Genomic DNA, 12501 nt, shown 5'->3' with positions numbered 1-12501 from the left:
CATCCATACCCCCCCATCCGTCAGGGATAATGTCCTTAGGATCATCAAAGAAACTCGAGGCAGGCGAATATTTCACATAATAGTCATATTTTCCGCTTGGTTGACCCAACGTATCGAACACTTCGCATTCGTCACGTATCTTCTTTAAGAGATCACGGCTCCGAAAGGTTCCCTCAGAATCCGTCTTCAAGGCGTCTTCTATCGCCACTTGTTCACCCTCCTCTGGGATCGGAGGTTTAGCTTTCTTCATTTCACAGTCGCAAGTAGCATCGTAAGATGATGAGCTAATCACGGATGGTGTCATCATGGGTAGTTGTCTTTGTTCTTTGTTGACACTTCGGATTACCCCCATATCTATCATTTTGCGGATACGTTCTAGTTTTTCCTCCATGGTTATGTCTTCCCCTCCTTCATAGTGCCCAGCTAGCTCAAGAGCCTCATACAATTTAGGGACATCCACCACAAGAGGTCGCTCGTTCGCTTGCATTTCCTCAAGAATCATATTCACTCCTTCAGCATGATCAGGCAAAGGGTTTTGTTGCACGTTGGGCGTAGCTTCTTTAAAGGTCAACCTCCCTTTATCGAGTAGATTCTGAACTTTCAACTTCAGTGTGTAGCAGTTATCGACATCATGCCCCCTTTCTCCCATGTGGTATTCACATGTCTTGGTCACATCGAAGCCTGGGAATCTTGGGGGGTTGTCTCTAGGTACTTCCTTGGCTACCAATCTCTTTTCAAAGAGGATAGGTAACAATTTTGATAGAGGTCGGGGTAGAGGTGTGAATTTTTTTCCGGGGAACTTCCTGCTTCCGTCAAATCCCTGTGACCCGCTTCCTTGCATAGCTCTAGGCTTTTGTGAAGGCATCGACACTGATTTAGGTGCAGTTGGCTCCTGGATAAACGCCACTTCAACCGCCGTCTCCTTGTCCTTCCTCGTTGTGAACCTCTTGCTATTCCCAGTAGATATTCTTCCATCAATTATCGCCCATTCAACCCCTTCACCAACCTCCACCAGCTGGGAAAATGTTTGGCAACCAGAGTACACTAATCCCTGGAAATAGTCAGATGGCATAGTCCTCAAGAAGAGCTGCCTCATTTCTTTTTCACTCAGTGGAGGCTTCACTTGTGATGCCATCGTTCTCCACCTCTCGGGCGAACGCTTAAACGATTCATTCCTCCTCTTTTCCATCCGAACTAGCTCCTCTCTTGTAGGGACAATCTCGAGTTGAATTTATATTTCTGCAAAAACTCGTCGGCCGAGGTCGTCCCATCCAAAGTGAGCTCTTCAATATCCAAAGGCAATAAACCATGACAGGCGGGACCATCTAAGCTATCTTGAAATGTATGTATGAGGAGGGGACATTGTCGGAGTAGCGAGCCATCCTCCTCATATAGTATTTGAGGTGGGTTATAGGACAGCCAGTGCCATCATATTTTCTTGTAAATTCCGGCTCTTTGAAATTCTCGGGTACTTTCACCTTAGCATATGGGGTTAGCTTGTCCACTCCCTTCATCTCATATCCTTGGAGGACACAAAGTCGCTCCTCCATCTTAGCCAAGCGTCTTGCATTTTCTTCATCGAAGCGGATGGCGGATCCCTCCTTTGGAGGGGGATCTAGATTGACGACACGGGCGTAATGAAGGGGCTTCCTCAGAAGCACCTTTTTCAGCAGGATCGGTGACATGTGGTTCTCCAACTGAGGGTGGAGTGGGTCCCGACAAAACGGGAGTAGAGGTTCCGGCTATGGCCGGGGCCGGAGGTTCACTGATTTTTTGGCTTATCTCGGCCATCAAAGCAGTGAGTTGAGCTAGCTGGTTCTCCATGTTGGCCACGCGTATGCTGACATCCTCATTCTCCATCCTGGCTTTTGCGCGAGTACGAATTGGAGATCTCCTCTTAGCCATGTTGACAATTGGGCGAAAGTAGACAACCCGTTAGTACCGGTCAAGGATAGATAAGCATATATGAGCATTAAGTAATGATTAGGCGGTCGGTCCATGACAAAGATCTAATCGCCCCGATTTGTTCATTTCATTGAAAGCAAGGTTGTTACATAACGCAAGAAAAGACATGAGGGAGAGCTCCCAAACAACGAAGCTAATTATGAGTCCCATCTCTCGATATTGCAACATGAGACAAATTCTTTAACATTGTGACACATGTGGGCATGAGCCCATTACATATCGCACTTGACTCAATCTAACTAACGAAGACAGCTTCCGCTTGCGGCAGCCCCACCGACTCGGGTTGACTTCGAGGCACGCTCCTCGGCTTCTTCGAGCTTCCTTTTGAGGCGCTTGATCTCGGCTCGATGGGTGGTCTTTAATGGCACGTCGGGAATCTTCAGGCGTAGGTTCTCTGGGATTTTATGCCTAAGGATGTATTCCATCGAGGCATAGTAAGTCTTCTCTTGCCCTTCCAACTCCTCTTCGGGCCATATCAGCTTCCGGGGATGGCACATATCCCACATTGACTTGACTAATGCAATGGAGTCTTCGTGATCCTGGCATCCATCCGGGAAGTCTATCCTAAGCGGGTCTTCTTGAATCGTCGGTGGAAGTTGTTGAACTTCTTGAAACTGGCGGGCAACTCGGGTAGGGTAATACTTAGTGACTCCGGTAATTCCCAACAAAGGAACAGGTCCAGTAAGCCCACACACGAATCGCGCTTCTCGAACTCGGAGCCATTTGGCATGCCATTGGAAATCTTCAGGTCCAGGGTTGGTCATGAAAGCTAACAATTCAGAATATGATAATCAGGGGCGAACGTTTTCCTATCTTTAAACTTCAGAAGAGGGTGGTGAGAGTCAGAAACGTTGTTCACGGTCATCAAGCTACCAAACCCTTTAACGTGAGAGAAGAACCAAATTTGCAAGAGTTCAGGAGGAGCATGAAAAGTTTTGTTTTTGTTTTCTTTAAAACGGGTGAGGGAAAGAAAAGTTTCAGTCAGGACGGCGTTAACAAAACCCTTTCCCATACATACCTCACGAACTACCCATGCCATGGAAGGGTTAATAGCATTCCTACAATGTGGGAATAACACGAACCCGAAGAAAGCTAACAAGAAGATCCTATTCTTTTGAAAATATGGGGCAATTTGAAAAAGCTCGTTTAGGAATGAAAACGGGCAGGTCTTGCGATTAGCTTTCAAAACTTTCCTCACGTCAACCTCCTTAACCCTAAGGAAATCAGATAAGGTCGATACATGCTCAGCCCCTATAGGTGGACCAATTAACTCCGACACCAAAGGCTTTCCCATGGCAACGCTGTATTCTTCCAGGGTTGGAGTGAGCTCGTGGTCACCAAACATGAATGTGCAAGTCTCAGGACACCAGACAAGTGCCAATGCTCGTACAACACCATAATGAGTTTCTATTTCTAAGAGAGGAAGTAATCGTCCGACATAGGATCGCACCCAATCATGGCCAGTCGGGTCTAGTCTATCCCACCATGTGCGAAGCTCGGCTTTCGGGGCAGCAATGATGTAAAGCTCAGGTATCTTCATCGTATACTACTCACAGTTACGATCAACCTAATTTGCCATGAACCAACCAAAAAAAAAAGAAAGAAAGCGAATAAGTAAATTACGAAGGAGAGAATTTGAAAATCTTACCCTACTCATTGAGTAGCAAAGCCAATGACATAGACATACGCATGGACGGTGGTTCAATTTCTACTCTAAATGGCTCAAAATGGAGCCATGGGATCACTGGACTGAACCAGCAAGGTCGCAGCTAGGTCGGGTTACCCATGACTCCGGCTTCGTGAAAGAACCGACCCGTGTTGCACGGTTGCAGACCGGGGTGGGTACCTTCGACGTGAAGAAAGAAATTTCGGGGTTAAGATGGGCGACTCGTACTACGCGGTTGTAGTCGGAGTGGTATCCACCTCAACACCATCCTAGGTGATCCTATGCGGCCCAGGTCCGGCGGCAGGTTGTGTGTGCTATGGTGTGGTGCAATGCAGGAGACTCATGCACGGCAATTTAAACAATCAGCACTTCAAACATAAATAAACCATTCACTCTTACACCCCCTACAAAACAAAAGTTAGAAATCACCACCCCTTATAACTCCCATAAACAATCAACATTCAACATGTTATGGATGCACATACTATCTTTGCTGCCAAACAAAAATATTTTGAACAAGATTAATTTTTGCCTAAGTCCTCTAAAGTTTAAAACCTGGTCTGCGAAACCAGAGATTCTGGGTTCGTTCCCCAGTGGAGTCGCCAAGCTGTCACGACCTACCCTCGGGGGGAGGGAGCAGGTTTAGGGGTATTGCCTAAAGAACGGGCCTAAGGCCCATGATTAGGCGCGGGCTCTCCCAAGCCCATACCCCGCGTGACATTGGGATATTATTAGGAAATTTTGCACAAAAGGAGTCGCCACTAGCCTATTGGGGTCGGCTAGAAACCAAGTGAGACGTGGGAGTATACCTCACTTCCTACGCAACCGGAAAATCTAGGGTTGGGGACTTAATTACACTAATTGACTAATTAGTGCCCTTTCGGTACCTAATCTTGTTCATTTTAACAAAATAATTTTCATCAGGCAGTTTAGATCGATTTCATATCTATCCACCAACATAGGAAGTGAGCATGCAGGTGTGCAATCAATAAAGTAATAATTATACCTACCAAGGTCCTATTAGCCCTAAAATTAAACACGTGCAAATTAAACACAAAACACGCAAATCAAACATACAATAAAAACAACATATAAGAAAATAAAGGCGTAATTACACTAAAGCGGTAATACATAGCAATTCCTAACCAAACCCTATCATTCTTGAATTTTCGAAAAAAAAATTTTTTTTTTTTTTTTTAAATAATAATTTTTTTAATTAATTTTTTTAAAAGGAAAGTCGAATTTTTAATGTTTTCTGAGTTTTTCTGAAATTTCAAATTTTTTTTTTTGAATTTTTATCATTTTTTATCATTTTTGATTTTTTAATTTTTAATATATTTTTAATACTTCAATAAAATGGGTTTGGACCGGGTAAACCCGATCCGGCCCGCGGACCCAACCTAAATCCAGCTCCAACACTTTTGGATTAAAAAAAAAAAAAAAAAACCCTTCGGCTGGTCTTTTCTCGCTGCACACCTTTTCCCTCGCACCATCTCGCTTCGCGATTCCTCTTTCCCGAAGCCCCTTTTACTTGCTTTTTCCATATTTTATTTTACTTTTCATTTTTTTCTTTACTTCTCTTTTTCTCTTTTCTTTATTCTTTTTTTTTTTTTTTCCTTTTTGGTCTTCTTCTCTTTCGTACTTGCCCCCTGCACGCCTTCAACCTTTCTACTTTTTTTTCTTATTTCTTTTCACTACCCTTTTATTTCTTTTATTTCTTGTTTTTCTTTTAAGCCCCTTTTTCAGGTCGTCTCTCTGCGTGCTTCCTTCTTCACCCGAAACTTCCATTAAACACCCAAGGCTTCCTCTGCCATTTCATTGTTTCCTTTTATTATTTATTTATTTCGTTTTTCTTATATTTCTTTTTCTTTTCCTTGCTGGTTTTTCTTCTTTTTTTTTTTTATTTATTTCTTTCCCTCATCCCTTCTGACCTTCTTCCTTCGTGCGTTTTCACACCTTGCTCTCCAGCGACGTCTTTTACCGAAGCCTTCCACCGATGAACTCCACCCCGGAATTTCCCCCCACGGACCCACAGCAAAAATTTAAACGAATCGACAACAACACCCAACGCCGCCGCCGTCTAACTCCGAAGGTTGCTACACCATTTTCGGATGCGGACACCCGCAGCTCAAACACACATGATTATTTCACGAAAATCGCATGAAATCGCGATGAAAACATGAGAGACAGACATGGTCCAACATATATATGGGCAAGCGCAAATTAAACCGAGTTTGAATGCGGGTTTTTCCTCGGTTCTCTTTGAGACATTTTGTCAAACCTTGGGTGTGCAGCAGCTAAAAAGAGGGCATACGGGCTCACTTGAGGTTCGAATCCGAGTAAAGATCAACACAATATGCACAAGCAACACTCAAGATCCACGGGACATATACCACACTCGAACAGATGCGAACACAGCAAGTATTTTCAGCCACAACATGCTCACAGATTTGAATCTCTTTTAGGCATTTCATCAACCGAGTAGCATACATAGCAGAAATGAAGGGTCTTTGGACTGGTATAGACTCAAGGACAAGCTTGGACGTCTATCAACATGCATTAGGACATCTATGAGCTTTCATGGAGGACTGGTGAAGCCGAAGCTCGCGTGAACAGGTCGGCCGTGAGCTCCGGCCCGAGACCTCGAAGTGAAGCGAGAAGCCTACCTGGTTCGGGTGGCGAGCGACGAGCGTACTTCAGGCGACGGCGACGCGCTCTCTCCCCAATCGTTTCTCTCTCAAGCTCGCCCTCTGGTGTTCTTTTTCTCTCTTGACCAAAAAAAACAGCCGTGAACCCCCCTCTACGGTTTGCTCTCTTCCTCGCTTGTGTGCTGGTCTCCTTTTTTTTCTCCGCTTTCCTCTGGTTTTATACCCGGCCAACAAGCGCGCATGGCCTCTGCGGCTGCCAGCTTGCCGGCCGAAATGCCCCCTCTGACCCGCGGATCACGCTGGTCGCCCGCAATCCCGATCCCCTCGCTCCCGGTCGTTGCTCCATTTTTCTGTTCTCTGTGTCATCGCGTGAAGGACAGCAGGAGGGAGACGACCGGTTCGTGCGTGGGTTGGGCTAAAGGGAAAAGGTGGATGGGCCGAGCTGGTGGGCCGTGCTAGGGAAAAGGAAAAAGAAAGGGAGAAAGGGGCTAGCCTAGGGTTTGTCTAAACCCGTGCCCAAACACCCCTTTTTTTTTTTTTTTTTTTTTTTTAAATTTTCTTGTACTAATTTTTTTGATAAAAATTTTGATTGATTATAAGACTAGTGACACAAATTCTCCTAATGTCTACGTGTGATGCAATTTTAATGAAATTTTTTTGTTGAGGGGTTGGAAATCAATCCCCAATTTTTCAATGCAATTAAGAAACACTTAAACAAATCGCCAAAATTTAGGTGTCAACAAAGGGTAACTAACATTAATTAGCATTAAGAAGAAGAAAAGACCACTCTAGGAGGGAGGAAACAAAAACTTACCAAGCATGTAGCTTTTACGATCGTATCAGCATCACAACCTTCGATTTCCTTGTTGTTAAGGACCGAAAGCATGACGTCCATGAAGTCCCAATCGCCACTGGTCTCACCCAAATCTTTATTTTTCCTCGTGTTCCTCCAACCAACCACCTACAATTTTGTCCCGTTCTTCTGCGGTCCTCTTCATGGCCTTCTCATGACCACCTAAGTCGAGTCACCTCGGGAAAGGAAGAGCATCTGCCGCTGGAAACATCCCCAAGAAGTGGAAGACTGCTCGTAGCACCTTGTGGCACCGCTGCTCCTCTTCCTTGTCCACCACACTGTAGCGCTTTCCGGCCATGATTCTGATGACCGTGTTCAGAGTCAACATTCCAAACCACTGTTTCAACTCGACTTTGACATGGCCTAATGAATCAGAATGAACTTGGATGTCATGCTAAATTGAAGTTTCAATTATGCTCGTGAACTAAAAGAATTGATGAATGTACTCAATCTTGGACAATACCGAATTGATATTATTTGTCATTCTATTTAGTTTCTTCTACAACAAGAAAGCTCATGGATCGAGTGACTGTCAGTACCCTCACTAGGCTCGTGAATTATGAACCAAGAAAGATGTAAATCGAGACCTAGATGGGTGACCTTAGTATGGGATCAATTGTACTTGCATTGATTGCCTGAAGAATTGAATCTGTATTGCATGTCAAACACAGGAAGTCGTTCCTAAACTGTCAACCAAATCTAGAACAAATTATGAGAACATGGACTTTGTTGAACGCCTTACAATACTCACCACTTCTTTGAGGGTGTCCCTTTCCAAGTAAATCACTTTGACTAAGATAGCACATATTGGGAAAATATGGCTTGGAATTGGGTTGAACAATGAAATCAGATCGAGTAATCAAGTCGGACTTTAAGGCGTGATATCACTTTTTTTAAGGATTTATTTGCCCCACAAAGTTGTTAATGGTCAACGGCAAATTTCCTCTAGGATACAACAAAGTCAAAAGTGAGAATACTAGATAGTAATTCTAGTATTTCTCCAGGGTCTCTCATGAGAAACAATTGGAACAATGGCTGTAGGTTCTAAATTTACTCTCCTTCCCTGGTTCTAAGTTTAGGTCCATTCATGGTATCAGAGCCATGGTTTCATTTTTGATATTATCCATTCCATGCGCTTGACAGGTGAATCCAGTGCTGAGAAGATCTCTTCTCATCATGTCTACAGAACCAAAAATCCTCGAAGCACCAGTTTCTCTTGCTCCCTCTTCTTCATCTTCAACACCTCCAGAATTTCGTGTTTCTAATGCCTCTAAGATAGATTATCTTTATGAAGTCTCTCTTAGCGATGAAACCAAGATTTCTGAAACCCAACTTCCTCTTATGAATCCTTACTCTGCCTTTGCCAAACCAAACTCGTCATTTTCACCCATCTGTTCCATTCACCAGCTAATTCATCAAACCCCAAAGCAAGTAAAAGAGTACGTCCAGTCCTCCAAATTCGACCAACATCCTATTCCTGCTACTGAAAAGGAGTACTTTGTTACTCTCCAAATCCCTCCAGAATTTCCTAGACAATGGGTTCAACAGGGATACTCTCATGTCCATTATGGAGCTATTCGTCTTGCTCTAACCTTCCATGGTCGTAAGGGTTTGCCAGTTGTGGCAAGAATTGCGTTGTTAGATACCGGATTTTTACAATACCAGCATGCTTGCATCGGTACTGTTCAAACTACTTTGAATGCCGGAACAGTCTTTGTGACTTTATATCCAAATTTCAACATCGCTCTTTCGATCCTCGCTACTTTCTTTCTTGAAAGTCCAAGTCCAACTTACCGGAGCCCTCAAACCGCCGACTCGTAGCTGCAACACTACATTACCAAATGGTTTATCGAGTGCAAAACCATGCCTTTGATCTTAACTTCAACAATGGTAATGAAGATGCTTTGTTTATCTCCATGCAGAATGACCAAGCATCCTGTATCCATGCTCCTAGACAGATTCCGAAGGATACATTGGCTAAGCTCCTTCCGGAGACTTGGATTACCAACTACGAAAAGCTACATCAGCACAACAAACCATTCCAGTCTACGGACTCTGAGTTCATCCGGAAAAAAGATGGAACTGTTTCCATCAAATTTGGCAAGGAAAAGGAAGAAAGTCCTTCTATCTTCCAAACCCTCTTTATGATCGAACATGTGTTCCTCAATCTATTTCCGAGCCAGATCCAAAAAAGTTTGTTCAACACTTCAATAGTGATGGACATCCTATTCATTACTATAAAGACAATTATGGTCATTGTTTTTGGGATCCCTTCTGCCAATGTTCCTCCTGTATAAATTCTCCTGACGAGGTAGACCCTTTTGCAAGACCTCCACCTCGAAGGAAAAGGCCAAAGGATAAGATGTACCAAAGATACTTAGACGGAGATTCCTCCATTGATACTCTCGGTGAAAGTGATAAATACCAATTCATGGTTTCTTATGCACCACCCCCACCGCCAGAGGTCAGTACTACATCCCAAGCCTTACCAGATCCACCGAAAACATCCCCACCATCTCCTCCCCAGAAAAAGCAAGCTCTGTCCCCATTTTATAAGCCAATCCTCAAATGGGCTAAGAAGCACTCTTACCCCCTTGAAGTTCCAGAAGAAGCACCACCCACTTCTTCTATCGCTATGTTCCAGGATACCGACTTTCCTCCTCTTGTCAAGGAAAGTTCTAAACTCTTGTTCCCTGTTGCAGAAGAGTTTATTGATCCCCATGGCAGATACCGCCATGTTCCTAAAATCCCTACTCCCACTGATGTGGATGAACATGGGAGACAAAAAAAACCCCGCCGCCGAAGCTCGTTCTAAATTGGCAATCAGAAACTCTGTTGGCACAAAACAATGCCTTTAAGGCAATTGATTCCAAAATTGGAAATGTGCAACAAGATCTCCGAAGGTATGATGAAGTACCAAAAAGATACTTTCTGAATTTCAGAAAAGGCTTCACGCCTTGGAATCAGGACAACATCTTGGGTACCATTATCTTGAAAGTCCAAAGCCAGAAATAGAGAAGCTCAAGAGGCAAATCCAACTTCTTGAAGAAGGAAGGTTCAGACCGTTTGATCCATTGGCACCTCCTGTTAAAACCGGGTATTTACCCCCCCACCACAGACGTCTATTTTTGCCACTATTCCAGAAGATCCCTACAGAAGAGAACCAGATATGGCAGAAATACGAAATCGTCTCAAGGCACTGTAGAAGGAAAAGGGGAAAGAAAAAATACCGCCTCCAGAATCAAGTTCCATTGTTATAAGAGAGAGGCCAGATCAGATGATGCTATCAAATCCATTAGAATCTTTTCTAAAGGATTTAGGTACTTAAGAACCTGACCCTAATCCTCTCATTCCAGAAAAACAGATTTTGCTCCCAGTGGAGCAAACTTCTCATGATACTGAATTAGATTCAGTATCCCTCTCCTCCTCTTCATCTTTCTCAATTCCTACGGTTGATTCCCTCCCTATTGCGCCAGTGACTTCATCAATATTCATGGCTGACCCCCCGAGATGATGAAATGGAATCAAACTATTCTGACCCAGAAATTGGTCAAATTGGAAGAGGGATGGTGCTACCTTTAAGCCAAAAGGAAGAACTTTCCACTGAAAGTGCTGGTTTGGAATACAGAATCCTGTTTTAGATCTGTCTTCAGGATGGATGCCCAATTGCCAAAATCCGGCTTTGAGGTCGAATTTGGAATAGATATGGGCCTTGGTTAGACCACTAAAGAGAGAATCTCTGAATGGTAAGGGGAACTTATCATCTTGGAGAAAAAGATTGAGAGGTTGATAGTTTATCACCAGTCTCATTTTTCCTCTATTTTGCTCGGCGCGCTTATTGACATAAAAGGCTTCACAAGCCCATTGAGAATCGAAGATTTCAATAAGGCCTTGTTGCAATAGTTCCGAGCATTCCCTTTGAGCTAAAACTAGATGTTCTGGTTTCATTCCCATGTGGCTCACCTTGGTTGGGTTTATATCTTCATTCTTCTTGAAAGGAAGGTGAACAAAGAACTCTGGATTTTCCCATAAATGATGGGAACACTTTTGAGCGAATTCTGAATGGGATTCTAAGCAAGATTCTAGCAACTTTTGCATAATTGGATCTAGTAGACTCATCTGAATGGAAAAGAGTCTCTGAATATTGACGAACTCAGAGAATTGATCTTTATATCTAAGACCTTTTCCAGGAATGATGCGAAGTTGAGAGATTTGAATCATGATGTCCCACCCAATTATCAAATCTTTATTGGGGAGATTTGATCCAAAGATTTTTGCATTTATGGAGCACTGAGGAAAGAACTGGACAGTTACAGCAGTGGTCTTGACATTTGTGGAGAAAGTGTCTCCTGAGGTGGAGTTGAAATATTGGACATAGGCAGGAGCTTACCATCACTCGCTCGAAAATAACACGAGCAACCAAACATTCTAATAATAGAATAACTAGCAATGTTACCTGACCACACTTCTTCAAGAGTCCTTCATTCAATAGCAGTTGATGGGGATCTATTCACTAGGCAGCTTACCGTACTAAGCACATCAGCTAGGATTCTCCTAGCAATACCAGCACTAGAGATTATTTTACGGGCCGTCTCTAGTAATGTTATGTTCATCAATTTTGCAAATTGTTGTGATTTACTAGCACTAGTGTGATGTTTCACCATGCCTTCTTTCATGCAAAATTTATTTGCTAGCTTCGAGCAGAACTCCATGCTATTGTCAGTCCGCACATGCTTGATCAACTTACCAGTTTCCGTCTCGATCAAAGCTCTTAACCATGTGATCCTGACACCAACATCAAACTTGTGCATTGGCACAAACACCCAGGTCTTCCTCGAGCAGTCAAAAGACTCTTGAAGAGATGTATCCGATGTCTCCGCAACGAAGTTTGTCACTATCTCACCTTGAAGTTTATACAGGCTTCCGTGCTTGATTCCTTTCATTATCACTAGAGCATCTCGAACAACCTTTAGAACTCCACCTTCTGAAGAATACTTGCAACCAACTGAATCTAGGGCACCTAAGGAAATTAAGTTCTTTTTCAATTTTGAAACATGTCTTACTCTAGTCAATGTCCTCACAATGCCATCATGCATTATGATTTTAACATCACCATCACCCACAACATCGTACTCAGCGTTGTTTCCTAACTGGACCTTACCACTACCCGTGCACTGATAAGTGATAAACCGGTTTCTATTTGGTGTGACATGAAAAGAACAACCAGAATCCAAAATCCATCCATCAAACGATGAATCATTAGTGACAGACAAGACATAATTAGTATTATATGCTATAGCAACAACATTATCTGCAAAATCAACTATAATTTCCTTACCATTTTCATTCTTCAGCTTAAGGCAATCTCT

This window comes from Eucalyptus grandis, chromosome 6, assembly GCF_016545825.1.
Source record: "Eucalyptus grandis isolate ANBG69807.140 chromosome 6, ASM1654582v1, whole genome shotgun sequence".
Taxonomy (NCBI): Eukaryota; Viridiplantae; Streptophyta; class Magnoliopsida; order Myrtales; family Myrtaceae; genus Eucalyptus; species Eucalyptus grandis.
This window is presented reverse-complemented; position numbering follows the sequence as displayed.